The sequence below is a fragment of the Topomyia yanbarensis genome, chromosome 3, assembly GCF_030247195.1.
Source record: "Topomyia yanbarensis strain Yona2022 chromosome 3, ASM3024719v1, whole genome shotgun sequence".
NCBI classification, from domain to species: domain Eukaryota; kingdom Metazoa; phylum Arthropoda; class Insecta; order Diptera; family Culicidae; genus Topomyia; species Topomyia yanbarensis.
This window is the reverse complement of record NC_080672.1, coordinates 195,884,304-195,897,918: the sequence shown is the minus strand read 5'-3', so window position 1 is coordinate 195,897,918 and position 13,615 is coordinate 195,884,304. Positions and strand designations below refer to the sequence as shown.

The following is a 13,615-nucleotide window of genomic DNA, read 5'->3' as shown; positions in this document are numbered from 1 at the left end:
GTGCGTGAAATTTACGATTATGTGCCTGATCCTAATCTTTGCACGTAATCAATTTCACTGGAACGCAGTGTATTATTCATTGATTTTTTAACCGATTCTTAATTCCTAACATGCTACACACGATTCACCAGTCGAGTTCGTGAAACTGTTCATGATGTAATTCATGAAGTAATTAATTTTCCACATAATCTTATTATACTTACGTAAACAATTACAAGGAACTTAGACTATTATTCATGAATTATTCGCTCTGCTTTTTGGTTTTGAAATTTCTATGTGAGCTATTGTGCTAGCAACCAGTCTCATAGGCACGAGCATTAGATACAAAGACATTACTAGGACCTGTAACCCTGTTATTCCTTTGTTAAAATTCAGAGAAATGTTCGGAATTAAATGAAACTGCGCTGAGCAAAATACATTACCTAGCCACAATTCATGTCCGTGAAATAATTTAGAAAACTATAAGACACGTGACTCTGTGCAAAAAATCCAACGGTAAGCTCAAGACTAAAATATCACGATAACACGACGAGAATTTACGAAAATCGTTGCACGTCGTTCAATTCTTGACTGTTTTAGTCAATAAAGTTAATACAAATCAATGTTTCATCGAGTTATGAATTAGAATCATAAAAATATTAAACATATTCAGACACAACCACCTACTAACCATTTGAGTATAATGTCATCTTTTTTGCGTGAACTAGTTTTGTGAAAACACAAAAATTATTTTCAATACGAGGTTTATTTATAATTGATTGAATCGTGACCTGAGAGGGTAAGATTTCTAGTCTCATAAATTATTCATCGTGTGATCTAGCCCCACTCAAGAAATATTTTCAGTGTCAGTTGCACCAGCCTGGTATCACAGACAAATAAGACGTAACACGAGATGAATTTTCATCACTCGTAGTAAAAAAACGGTCGATTTTAATTACAAATCGGTGGCGTTAGTGAAGAGATTTTGACACAGAACTAAATGCGTTACTTAGTTTCCGCACTCACCCGAAAACGTTACGGTCTTTTTAATCTCATGCAAAGCAAAACAAACAATATGGGCCGGAAATGTTAAATTCATTCTTGTCGAAGTGCCCAAGGTGGGAGTTGTTCACAACCATTTCTTAAGTTACAACACGATGCCGATCGGTGAGTAAGCACATAACAGGATGTTAGTAATTTAATTGATTCGGTGTATCGAATGTATGCAATGGATTAGAATTTGTTGGTCCCCGGAACTGCTGGAGAACTGCTGGAGGGCGGGGTGCCGGTGCTACGAAAAGTAGAGATACACTCAGACCATTTTCAATCCGACTTGTTTAGTGATCAGTTTAAACCTAACAGGAGCTAACACGTCAAGTCGTGGAATGATTATGATTGATAGTAACTGTATATTTAGGTTTCGTCAGGGTGTAGATCTGTATGATTCCAGCACATCGAGCACACTTTGCACTCAAGATAGAAGCAGACCGTACGTTGTAAGAAAATGTAGTGCCAGGGAATCGTATTCCTTATCATCGTGGCGATGTTGTACTTACAAGAAGTAAAAGTAAACACCAGCCTGAAAAATGAAGTAATGTGTCTACCTTGAAAGGTGTCCTTACACGATCATTAAAAGTGACATTTCTGCGCAGTAAGGGTTCCTGATATCTGTGGGATTCTAAAAGAGCGACAGTAAACAATCCAGGGACAACTTGACAGATACTGCTTGTTTCATATATGCACCACCGATTTGATGGTGGCGCTAGTATGCCTTCTCTGTATGAGTACACGAACAACGAAACAAAAAAGTTTCAAGAGAAAAGCGTGTTTCGTTACGCGAGCAAAGTTACATAAATATTATTATATATTTAGCTGGAAGTCGTTGTTTTTAACAACCGGCTCTCTTCCTCCCTAAACATGTTTTGGTTTTCTTGTTGTGTGAAGTTTGAAATCGTTAAATCATTGGTGCTTTTTATCTCGAGAAATGTAAATGAAAAACATTTGGCCAATGAAAGTACATCACCACCAAGCTTAACAATTCGTTTTGAATAGAATTTGTGTTTTTTATCAGAATTCTAGCAGCAAAAAGAAATTGTAGAAATGGTAGAAATGCTTAAATTGATTATTTTCCACAGATATGGAAAATAAAAAATGGGATGCGCCTTTTTCAAATTTTGCTCCATTCGAGCCGCCATGGCATCACCAAATCACCCCAAAATTTGCTTATGAATTCAATATATAAGAGCTGTCAATTGTCCCCGGGCTTACGGTAAGGATGACTAAATAGAAACAAAAAACAATGAAAAGACAACAACAATTAATTTCCTCAAACAAAACAAAAACTCTTTTACCGTTGCTTAATTTCCCAAATATAGAACAATAAATAATTATTATGGGTCATTGAAATACAGTCGTTACTCTGCATTCTTCAAATTTGTCCATTGCAATCATTATTGCATGCGAAGTCGTAGTATGCGACATCGACAATTTTTCTATTTCGTTCTTCAAATTTTACAAGCAGGGTGGGGACTATTGGAGCTTTAGTTGAAAAAAAAGTTTGATATGGTTGCGAAAATTACATTTTGTGCAATGTGTTCAACAGATGTCGCTAGTACATCGTGGGAGATGATTTTTTAGATTTTTTTAAGCTGTAACGTTTGTTTGTATGTGCTGTGAAGTCTGTTAATAGAAATCTGTCTGAAATGTCTGTCAATAGAAACCGAAAATTTGGGAAAGGAACTGTACTGTCAAGATTTTTTTTTAGTTACCTAGGCGTTAATATTCGTCACGCCGACACACGCCGGCGCGCCGCCGCCGATGGGGTCCAACGGCGTGACGCCGCCAACGCCGCCGCCGCCGGCCAAAAATGTCGCTTACGCCGCCGCCGATTAAAAATGCATCGGCGCACACCTCTAATTCTAACCATGTAAGTAGCCCAGAATGTCAATGCGATCAAATGCTTTACTAAAGTCTGTATAAAGTGCCTCCACGTAGTTTCCATTATCCATTGCAATCAGTGTATAATTAATAAATTCTAGTAAGTTTGTTGAGGTCGAACGACCTTTGAAGAAGCCATGCTGGAGGTTGGAAATTCTGTTTTTTATTTGAAGAAATATTTTTTCGTTAATGATTGATTCGAAAAGTTTCGGAATACAGGAGATTATGGCTATCCCACGATAATTACGTACGTCAGATTTTTTGCCTGATTTATATATAGGCACTAAAAAAGTTTTTTTTCCATATTTTAGGGAACTGTCCAGATTGTGCAAAGACATATTAAACAGCCAGAACAATGGGGCAGTTAACTCGGTTGCTAGGTTTTTCATAAATAATGGTGGGATTCCATCAGGGCCAGAACCTTTTGATACATCTAAATGTTTTAGAGAATTGAAAATGTCTTCCACTATGACATGATTGACACTAATATCCAAAGGAAAATCGGGAAGAAAAGCGAAGTAATCGCGATCACGGTCTTGTTCAGAAAAAGTCGTATATATTTCTTGGAAGAATGTTGCAAATAGGTTACAGATTTCGTCCGAGCTATCACGTACGTTGTCATCCAAGTGCATTGTTGATGGGAAATTGTCTGATTTTAATTTAGTTTTGACGCAGTTGAAAAAATTCTTTGGACAAGATTTGATCTGCTGTTCCGTTTTTGAGTTATAATCCGCAAGTGCAGAATCTATGGCCATATTTAGTTTATCGCAAATGTCGAAATATTTTTCCAAGTGCTCATTATTTTGGTTTTTCTTATATAGCTTATGGGCTTTTTGCTTCCTATTTTTCAAACTTTTAATTTGTCTATTATACCAAACGGGATGCTTCGAGTTGCCGTGTCGTCTTTTTTTTTCTTAATAGGCACCTCTTCATGAATTATCTTGAAAATAATTTTGTAAAATACGTCCACTGCGGTTACAATATTTTCTTCATTTCTAAGGCTATTTTGCCAGTCGACACTACTTAGCTGCCGCCTGATATTGTCATAATTGGCTTTATGGTATTCAAAGACTTCCTCAAAATCACAATCGCTGGGTTTTTGAATTTCATGGATGAATAAGGAAAATTCAATAGCAGTATGAAATGCTTCATTTTTCCATAAAGGAGTTAGAGATTCAGATACACAGAAGTCTTCCTGAATGTTTGTAAATAAAAGATCAAGATAGCAATTCTGTCGATTTTTTACGTGATTTATTTGATTTAGTCCTATGCTAGCAGTTTTGTCGAAAATATACTGCAATGTTTCGTTTTCTCCCACGACTGGGATTAAAATATGTTCGTTTTCAGAGTCCGGAATAAAATCTGCGTTGCGTTGGTTAAAGTCTCCGTAAATGTGAACTTTAACCTCGGCTGGGAGTTCAGATAAAATTTGTTCAGCAATTTTGAAAAAAGTTTCGTACGATGTTATATTAGTATGCTCTGGTGGGAAATATACAGAGGCAAAAACATGCATTTCGCCGGCAATGTTTGATTTAACCCACACATGTTCAAATTCCTTAAACTTCACTGTGACTAGAATTTCTGAATTAAATTGAGCCGAAATACCCACAAGAACTCCCCCGCCAGACTTCTTTTGAGATTCGTGAAGATTTCGATCGTCTCTGAATACGTTAAAACCACTGAAATTGTCCTGGCCTGTTCAAACTGTCTTCAGTTTAGCGAATTTCACGATGGCGTCTCTGTCCTGAAGCTGATAATGATTTCGGCTAAAAATCGCAATGGCGTCTCTCTCAGGCCGTCTGCGCACACTTTATTTCGGCGTCGTTGCCGGCAGGATCCGTCCGGGTTTCAACAAGAATAATTCTTTTTTTTTCACTTCAGCCGCGAAACTACTTTCCAGTAAACTTTTTTTAAAAAATACTTGCTTCAAAATTAATCCCTTGTCGCCAGTTAATGAAGGTGGGTTCTCAAGAAGAGAAAAGTCGACTCACTTGGTTAACAGTTCAGTATAAAGTGAAAGATATATTTCGTTATCGGTTTAACTAAACCTATGCACCATTCGATGGCGTTATCTAGCGTTACATAATTATAGCTATATTTACAAGATAGATGGGCGCACTTTTTCGAGTGCGCGTATAGGTGGACACATCACGAAACTTCACCGAACTACCATCAGCCGAGAGACTCAGCAAGCCCTCAGCTAACAAAAATTCAGCAAAAATAAGCGGATCATCGGTTAAAAAACTTCGGTGCGTAGGGTGAACGTTCCGCTGCGTAATTCAGCATACTGAGGAGTTCGCCCAACTCTTCCCAGGCTCCGTTCGCCATTGAGAATATTTTAAACCCCCTCAATAATTTTACCCATAGCACGGGTCGCATAACACTATGGAGTTGGGGTCCCTGTTTGGTGGGTTTTTACCACCGGATCAGGTAGTCCGTAGTGTAATTCTTAGCCGGTTGAAACAACCACTATCGACACTACACGGCTTATCTAGGCTGTTCGAAGAAAGAAGCTGACATTAAAGGACAACTTCCATAGATGGTCGAACAGCCGACGCAAATATTTAGGTAGTTACTGTTATGTTGAAACATTTGAGCTACATGCCAGCTGCTTATAATTGCATAACTGGCTTTCTCTCGAACGATGAACGTTATTGTCAACATACAATCAAAATACATAATACATACAATGACCTCCAGTGTGATCACTTCTCAAAATTATGCCAAATATCCGATATGCCAAATGTCCGTTATGCCAAATGACCTTCAGTGTGATCAATACCAAAAATTATGCCAAATTTCCGATTTGCCAAATGACCGTTATACCAAATGTCTGTTATGCCAAATGACCTTTAGTGTAATCAATTCTCAAAATTATGCCAAATGACTATGCCAATTGCCCCAGAGTCCTTTTTATGCATAAATTTTAGTATTGTACATGATAATTTTTTAATACAAGTTTTAGCGCTTAAAGCAGAGATTTTTTAGGATAAATGTTCCCGAATGCGGGAAAAAATATTATTTATTCATCTAATCGTTAAGGTACGAGGAATACTCATATACTAATGGAATTTTATGAGTTTCGGAATTTTAGTTGATCTATTGGTCTTTAATCGTGATCACCGCAAACCTCTTAAATAAAAAACCTGTTTTAATCCACCTAGCGGTGCAATTCCGCCTTTATCATTTATCCAAACTGTGATTCGTTAGCTAGTTTTGTTTAATAGAATTGTGGAAATGTCTATTACATTCTTATTTCACTTAGTACGTATCCCACGACTACCACGAAAGTAGACGCTGACTCACTTTAACCAAAAAGTATAGGGAAGACCGGAGCACGTTTGCGGTGTTTTCAGTTTCCATTTTTTACCGCTTTAATGTAGATAGATCTTGCAAAATAGAACATATGGCTGTTGCCAACATCCCTGAATTTTATCAAAGTGTTTGTTGCATTGTCTTTGTTTTTATAGACGAAAATGTGTAACACGGAAAAGCCGCCAATTTATCCCGACTCCGGGGTAAGATCTGATCTAGACGTGCGAATTGAAGTAATTTGGTGACCATTTCAATAGTTTTTAGCCTCAGCGGTATTACGATTGCACCGACTTATATGGGAAATTCCAGTGTAACTTTACTAATGGCGATTTCGCTTGAACCTGAAACTGAGCCAGGTTCTAACTCCAACCGCTGTCAGTTCATACATTTTGACAGCAGTTGGGGTTAGGAACTGACTCAGTTTCGCCTCAAACAAAAACCACATAACCAACCTGTAACTATGCGTTGTGTTGCGTAACCACGGTATACTTCGTAGATTGCAGACTGATGACTCTCATTTCCAGCCAGACTACTTGAGGAGCAATTGAATAACAATTGATCCAGTTCAAGCGAGAATTTCGCCTGAGAGCCACCATTGCGGGCACCGTAATTTGGGATGAGAAAGGAAGTGTTGATGTGGTACTTACTTAACGGAAAGCCCCGACTCAGTGACACTCCCATAAGTACCACGGATTGGGTAGTGGGTGGGTTGTTAGTCAGGATTCGCTTCAAGCAAGCGATGCGACTGAGAATATACTTTCGTGCATAAGATGTTTGAATAGTTTATTGACTGTAGAATACGTAAATGTTCTAGGCGTTTAAACTCTGGGTAATCGTTTATCGAGATTGTTTCATCGAAAACAATTCGAACTCCGGACAGCCGGCAATGTTAAATGGACCGTAAACAATGAATCTAAAAGTGGTATTGTGGAACATTCATAAATTATGTCACGCAAAGATTACCCAAGACTAACTAACTCTCTGTCATATTACTTCGTTATTTTTATCCTTGGTCTAATACGAATCAAATGATTTTAGTTTTTCCTTCATTTTGTAGTAGCACATTAATACCGCTACTCGCAAAAGTGTTCATGTTCCATGCAATTTCCTATATAGGGTGATGAGCCCATTATCGCTATGTTTCTATTATCACGCTACCCATTTGAAGCCGTTGGTTAGAGCAGTGTCTGCCATCTTTGTTTAACGCATTGAGTCAAATGGTAGCGCAACAATAGGGGCACTCGATTCGTGTTTTCGTTTCGCTCAAACACGAGAATTTCACTGTTTTCAGCGAATGTATGTTATTATCTTGGTACTTAACAACGAAGCAAAGCTGTTGATGCCAATTTGTGCGTATTCCATTGTTTGTAGACCGAGTAATTAATGAATCAGTGAGGCGCCCTCCTTAGTATGGTGGAAATAGGCACTTCACCCTACATGGCGCAATCGTGCGTAAAACGGCCGATTGCGTCAAAGCACGTGCTCCCCTCCCATTTATGTCACAATTAGTCATATCTCTTCCTCCTAATAGCGTGGCAGAATTTATAAATCGTCCTTATTGGTATAATCACAAGCATATTGAGATCCCGTAACTTGAAATTTTCCACCTTATTCGAGTAAACGTTGCGATATCACAATGAAGACGCGAAACAGAAAAAATATAAATGCTGTGATATTAACAAACGATATTAACATCATGCACGAATCAAACGCCCCCCGTTTCCAAATAGTACGTACTTATTCTTAGCACAGTATAATTGACTGATGAGTAAATGGACTAAAAGTAAACCATTATATATGACCATGAAACATTTGTTTTTTATGTTGAAATGATTGCCGCAAATTGGTATTGGATTTTAATTGATCTTGCGAATTGTCAATTCTCCACCCTCATACATAATTCAAAAGTCATTCACTCAGACAAGACCATGTGTATTTCCCACACGCATTGAAGACCCAGTGGATTTGTTTCCTAGTTGGTCAAATAAACACTAAACAAACAAATAAATTAGTGTGCTCAGTCTAAAGAAATGTCAGCTCGATTGGCATCAACCGGCGGATACGTGTTCCCTTACAATGCCATCAAATGAAAGTACATTTAAAATTACATACGACAAAATATGTGCAATTCAGAATATAACGAAAAGAAGATTACTTAATTATTTGCATTTAAAAAAAGATTGGAAAAATTAGTTGCTTAACCAAGGTGGTTCATTTTCAAAGATAGCACTGCTGATGAACTACTTTATAAAAATAGGTGATAAGGGACGCGGACGAAAATAGCTGCCCCAATATGTATATGTGTGTGTATGTATGTATGTGTGTATGGGTGTGTTTTTTTACAAAGGAGAAGACATTTACGTCCTAGCCCAGTACACGTGCTATCGGTAGGTGTCCAAGCTACCGCACGGGGTGTACTGGGGGCGTGTCGGGCTCGAATGGTGACGCTGCCATTAATACCGACTAAACTCCATTGGGCTCCGCCATCGTTCTCCCCAGGAACTACCTCTCGGTATTACTTCAGGGGGGATGGCTGTACTTAATGTACTCATTCACTCTCGCTCACGCGTTCATACGTCCTGTATGAGGCTTACTTGGGTGCTTTCTCTATCGCACCTTGATTCACTCTCAAACACTCCACATGAGGTTGACTTTTGTGCTCACCTTTTTCGTTCCTTGCGAGGCTGACTTGTGTGCTCACCTTACTCATTCCTTGCTAGGCTCACTTTTGTGCTCGCCTCACCCATACCATGTGAGGCTGACTTGCGTGCTCACCCTATCACCTGGTTCACTCTCGATCGTGCCACTCTATTATACCTCTGTCACTCCCCCTGGCATCCCATATGGGACATTTTTCTTAGGCCCCACTTCTGACATACCATGCGAGGCTGACTTATGTGCTTACCTTTTTCATTCCTTGCTAGGCTTACTTTTGTGCTAGCCTCTACCATACCATTTGAGGCTGACTTTTGTGCTTACCCTTAACATACCGTGTGAGACTGACTTGGATGCTCACCCTTTCACTCCTCTGCTACGCCACGAGGCATCGATAGCTAAGTCCCAACATACTACGCTACGACCCTCCCATCTTGGCATGAGGCATTCTGTCTTGCTTCGGGGTGGCTGGGTTTACCCCTTACGCGGTTGCCAGTCGCTGCGCCAAACATGCCTCAGCATGAACAGACCATTCACTCCCTTTTTTGCGCTCGGCCTTTTTCGCTCCAACTAACCAATCACTAGTTAGCCGTGCCCGTCGTCTGTTGATCGGTTCGCCAGATTACCTGTAGCCTACAGGCAGTCTGGGTGGTAGCAGCCGAGACTACGTTCCACTTCTCCACGGATTGACACATCCGCTGAATAAGGGTATCAGGGGTTGTGTCCCAGCCACAGACGTCAAGCATTGCTCTTCTTTTGACGTCGAACCGAGGACATACGAACAGTATGTGTTTGGCAGTTTCGTCTACACCTGGGCAGTCCGGGCTGGCTGGGACCTCCGCGTGCCCGAACCGAGGTACTGTCGGAAACAGCCATGGCCTGACAAGAATTGTGTCAGGTGGAAGTGAACTTCCCCATGGGGTCTTCCCACCCAGCTCGATATGCTAGGTATCAGCCGGTGGGTCCACCTACCTTTCGAGGAGTTATCCCACTCACGCTGCCATCTGGCGACCGAGGTCACCCTGGTGCGGTCGCGGGCTCCTCTATTTCCACGTAGCCCGAAACACTCCTCATCTTCCCAAAACACCAGCCCGACTGGCATCATGCTCGCTATCACGCAGGATGCATCGTGTGATACCGTGCGGTAGGCAGATATCACTCTGAGGCACATCACGCGGTAGGTGCTCTCCAGTTTCTGTAGGTAACTGGTTACCCTCAGTGCTCTTGACCATGACGGGCCGCCGTACCTGAGGATAGATACGGCAACGCCTGCCAGTAACCTACGTCTACTGGCACACACCTTTGAGCTGTTGGACATCATCCTCGTTAGAGCCGCAACAGCAGTCGACGCTCTCTTGCATGTATAGTCGACGTGGCTGCCGAAGGTCAGTTTGTCGTCTATAATGTATCCGAGAGACTTCAGACTCCGCTGTGAAGTGATCGCGACTTCTCCCACATGGATAACTGCATGTTGTGCCGACTTGCGGTTGTTGACGATAACTACCTCCGTCTTATGATGATCGAGCTCCAGGCCTCTCGCGCTCATCCATTCCTCCACCGTGTTGATCGCGTGTTCTGCGGTTAGTTCTACCTCAGGTATTGACTCCCCGTAGACCTCCAAGGTTACGTCGTCGGCAAAGCCGACGATCTTGACCCCAGGAGGGAACTTCAGTCTCAGAACCCCGTCATACATAAGGTTCCATAGCACTGGGCCTAGGATCGAGCCCTGCGGGACTCCGGCGGTAATCGGAACCCTTTTCTGATCGGCATCGGTCTCGTATAGCAGTACGCGGTTCTGGAAGTAATTTTCTAGGATCCGGTACAGACCCACCGGTAGGCTAAGCCGGTGTAACGAGAGCGCGATGGCATCCCAGCTTGCGCTGTTGAATGCGTTCTTCACGTCAAGTGTCACTAACGCACAGTATCGAATGCCTCGCCTTTTTCGTTGGATCGCTATCTCGGCAGTATTTATCACTGAGTTGAGAGCGTCCACTGTGGACTTACCCTTCCGAAAGCCAAACTGGTTGCTTGACAGGCCGGCCGTACCTTCTGCGTACGGTGTTAGTCTGTTGAGGATAATCCTCTCAAGCAGTTTGCCAGTCGTGTCGATCAGACAGATTTGTCTGTACGCCGATGGGTGGCCTGGCGGCTTCCCGGGCCGGCAACAGCACCAATTTCTGCCCTTTCCATCTATCGGGGAAACGGCACTCGTCAAGGCACCTCTGCATAGCTAGCCTGAACATGTTCGGGTTCGCTATGATCGTTGCCTTGAGAGCGCTGTTTGGAACTCCATCCGGCCCTGGAGCTTTGTTCATTGCTAGGGATTTAGCCACTGCGAGTAGTTCTTCATTCGTCACTGGAGCCACCATTTCGACCGTGCCCGCACTGTCTCGTAGTGCAGGTGGCCAGGGGCTTGTGGCTCGAGACGGGAAGAGTACTTCGATAATCGTCGCCAACCAGTCCGGAGACCGTTCTGGGGGTGAAGAACCCCCTTTGGTCTTGGCCATCACGATCCTGTAGGCGTCATCCCACGGATTCGCGTTGGCACTCACACAGGTTGTCGAAACACGCTCTCTTGCTGCTTTTAATGGCCTTGTTAAGGGCCAATTTCGCAGCTCGAAACACCTCGCGGCGAACCTCTTGCATCCTCGGTGCGAGCTCTTTGCATCCTACGTCTAGCTCTGAGGCAGGCTGATCGTAGAGCTGCAATCTCGGCACTCCACCAGTATACCGGGCATCTGCCGTTTCTTGGCAGGGTTTTTCTCGGCATAGTGGCGTCGCACTCGCGTGATAGAACAGCTACCAGCGCATCCCCGTTTAGACTGTCGGTGTTGGCCTCCAGTCCCAGGGCCGCGGTGAAAGCTTCGCTGTCGAAGTGATTGGACTTCCACCCGCGTACCTGACAGGGATCTCCCGCTCTCGGATGCTGCACACCATAGTTGATCCTTGGAAAAAAAATTGACAACAATTTTTTTTCTAAACTAACATCTAACACCGATACAATAATTATAAACGAAATGAATAAATAAATAAACAAAGAAAAACTAACTACACCTAATTATTTCTTCCGGAATTTATCAAAATTCATCAAAAACTTAATCGACCGGATGTCCTCATTGGTGAAAAGTTTGCCTGTGTTTGGTCTGATAATACTGACAGCATACGCGAAGCGAAAGGCTATCAGTCATCGTCACTACTCGACCATGGGTTGAACCCTAAATCCAATCCGAAAACAAGATCGGTAACAACTCGAAACTCCCAAAATTCTGCAAGTGGCATTGACAATTTTCAATGTTTCAACTTGCAGGTGAACGGTTGTCGGCATTATATTGTTCTTTTTCATCGACTGTCCAGAAATGTCTACGTGTCCTTACGATACCAGTACTACACACCTGTGTTGGGGATTCAATCCAAATACATTCATACAATCCCATTCGTTCATCCTCAATCACTGGCCTGCTCGATCATTCACATTCCGATAAGCACTTCGAATTAACCGCAAAACCATTTTATCTTATCATTCACACATGCATTCATTCACTGTTCGATTCTGCGCACATACATTCACACATACAATACTGCTTAGCACGTCATCGTTTCTCCCACTCACAGACATCCCGGACAAAAGTTTGTATATTCGTCCCTTTTTGCCTCAAAACGCTTCGTACATGGCAAAAGAAACGTTTGAGAGGGACCAAAGAATGTCTTTCGCATAATTTAAACAGATCAAAATGATTCCCGCTGGAATCAAACAAATCACCCCAGGTTTAACCACAAACCCAAAATTATGCGAAATAAAATTTTATTATTCGATTCGAGATCGAAGATGCGTGGCGCTTTTTAACCCACATCTCCCCCTAACACCCATACCATCCTGATCCGAATCGGGGTACACCTGCATGATGCAGAGGATTGGTGCGAACATCGAGGAAAGTGTCAAATCGATGATCCATTCGATATGATGAATGAATCATCAAAATTGTAAATAAAAACAAAACAGTTCGCGAAATTGGCGGTCGCAAATTGTTTTTATTCGCGATTTTTATACCGTTTCCGCGCGATTTCTCGTGATAGTTTCGGTCGGGAATCACCCGCGTGAGTTTTTTTTTGTGTCCCTATCGAGGTAGGGACAGGTGAATACGTTTTTGGTGTCCCAAATAAAGGGATTTTTATAATTTGATGCACCCGTAGGTGCGAGTGTTCCCCTCAGAAAAGGGATTTGAAACAACTTTTATCTTGCCGAACACGGCAGGAAATAATGTTTTTTGATGCGTCCGGGACCTTCAAGAGTTCCACGGTGTAAAAATTTTCTATTTTGAAGTGTGTAAATTCCACTCCGCCGCTGCCGTGCCAGGTCCCGGGGCATACGTTAAGTGTAGTTATTTGGTTACCTCACTGCGTGAGTGGGGCGCAAAAGAATTTTATTTTTCGGTTTGCCGAACACGGTAGTGTTGTGTTATTGATGCGTTCGGGGACCACGGCGTAAGATTTGTATGTTTTTTTAAGTGAATAATTCTATCCCTCTGTGGCCAGGACGGGTCCCCGACCATACATTAAGTTCGATAATTTGATTACGCCGCTGCGCTAGCGGCGCGCCGAAAAAGGTGTGGAAAGTGTGTTTCAAAAACCTTTCCTGCGGCAGTTTCGGTCTTCCAGAATAAAAATAGAGAAGACGGAGAAATGTTTAATGTTTTTTTATTCGGACCAAAGTCCATGTTGTTGCCGTCGT

At 42.1% G+C, this 13,615-nt stretch overlaps 1 protein-coding gene across 1 annotated transcript in view; it reads right to left on the bottom strand.

Annotated features, from left to right (window-relative positions):
- LOC131692992 (probable glutamine--tRNA ligase) overlaps positions 1-13,615 on the bottom strand; it is a 172,527-nt gene that overhangs the window by 53,516 nt on the left and 105,396 nt on the right. The gene's annotated exons all lie outside the window — the stretch shown is intronic.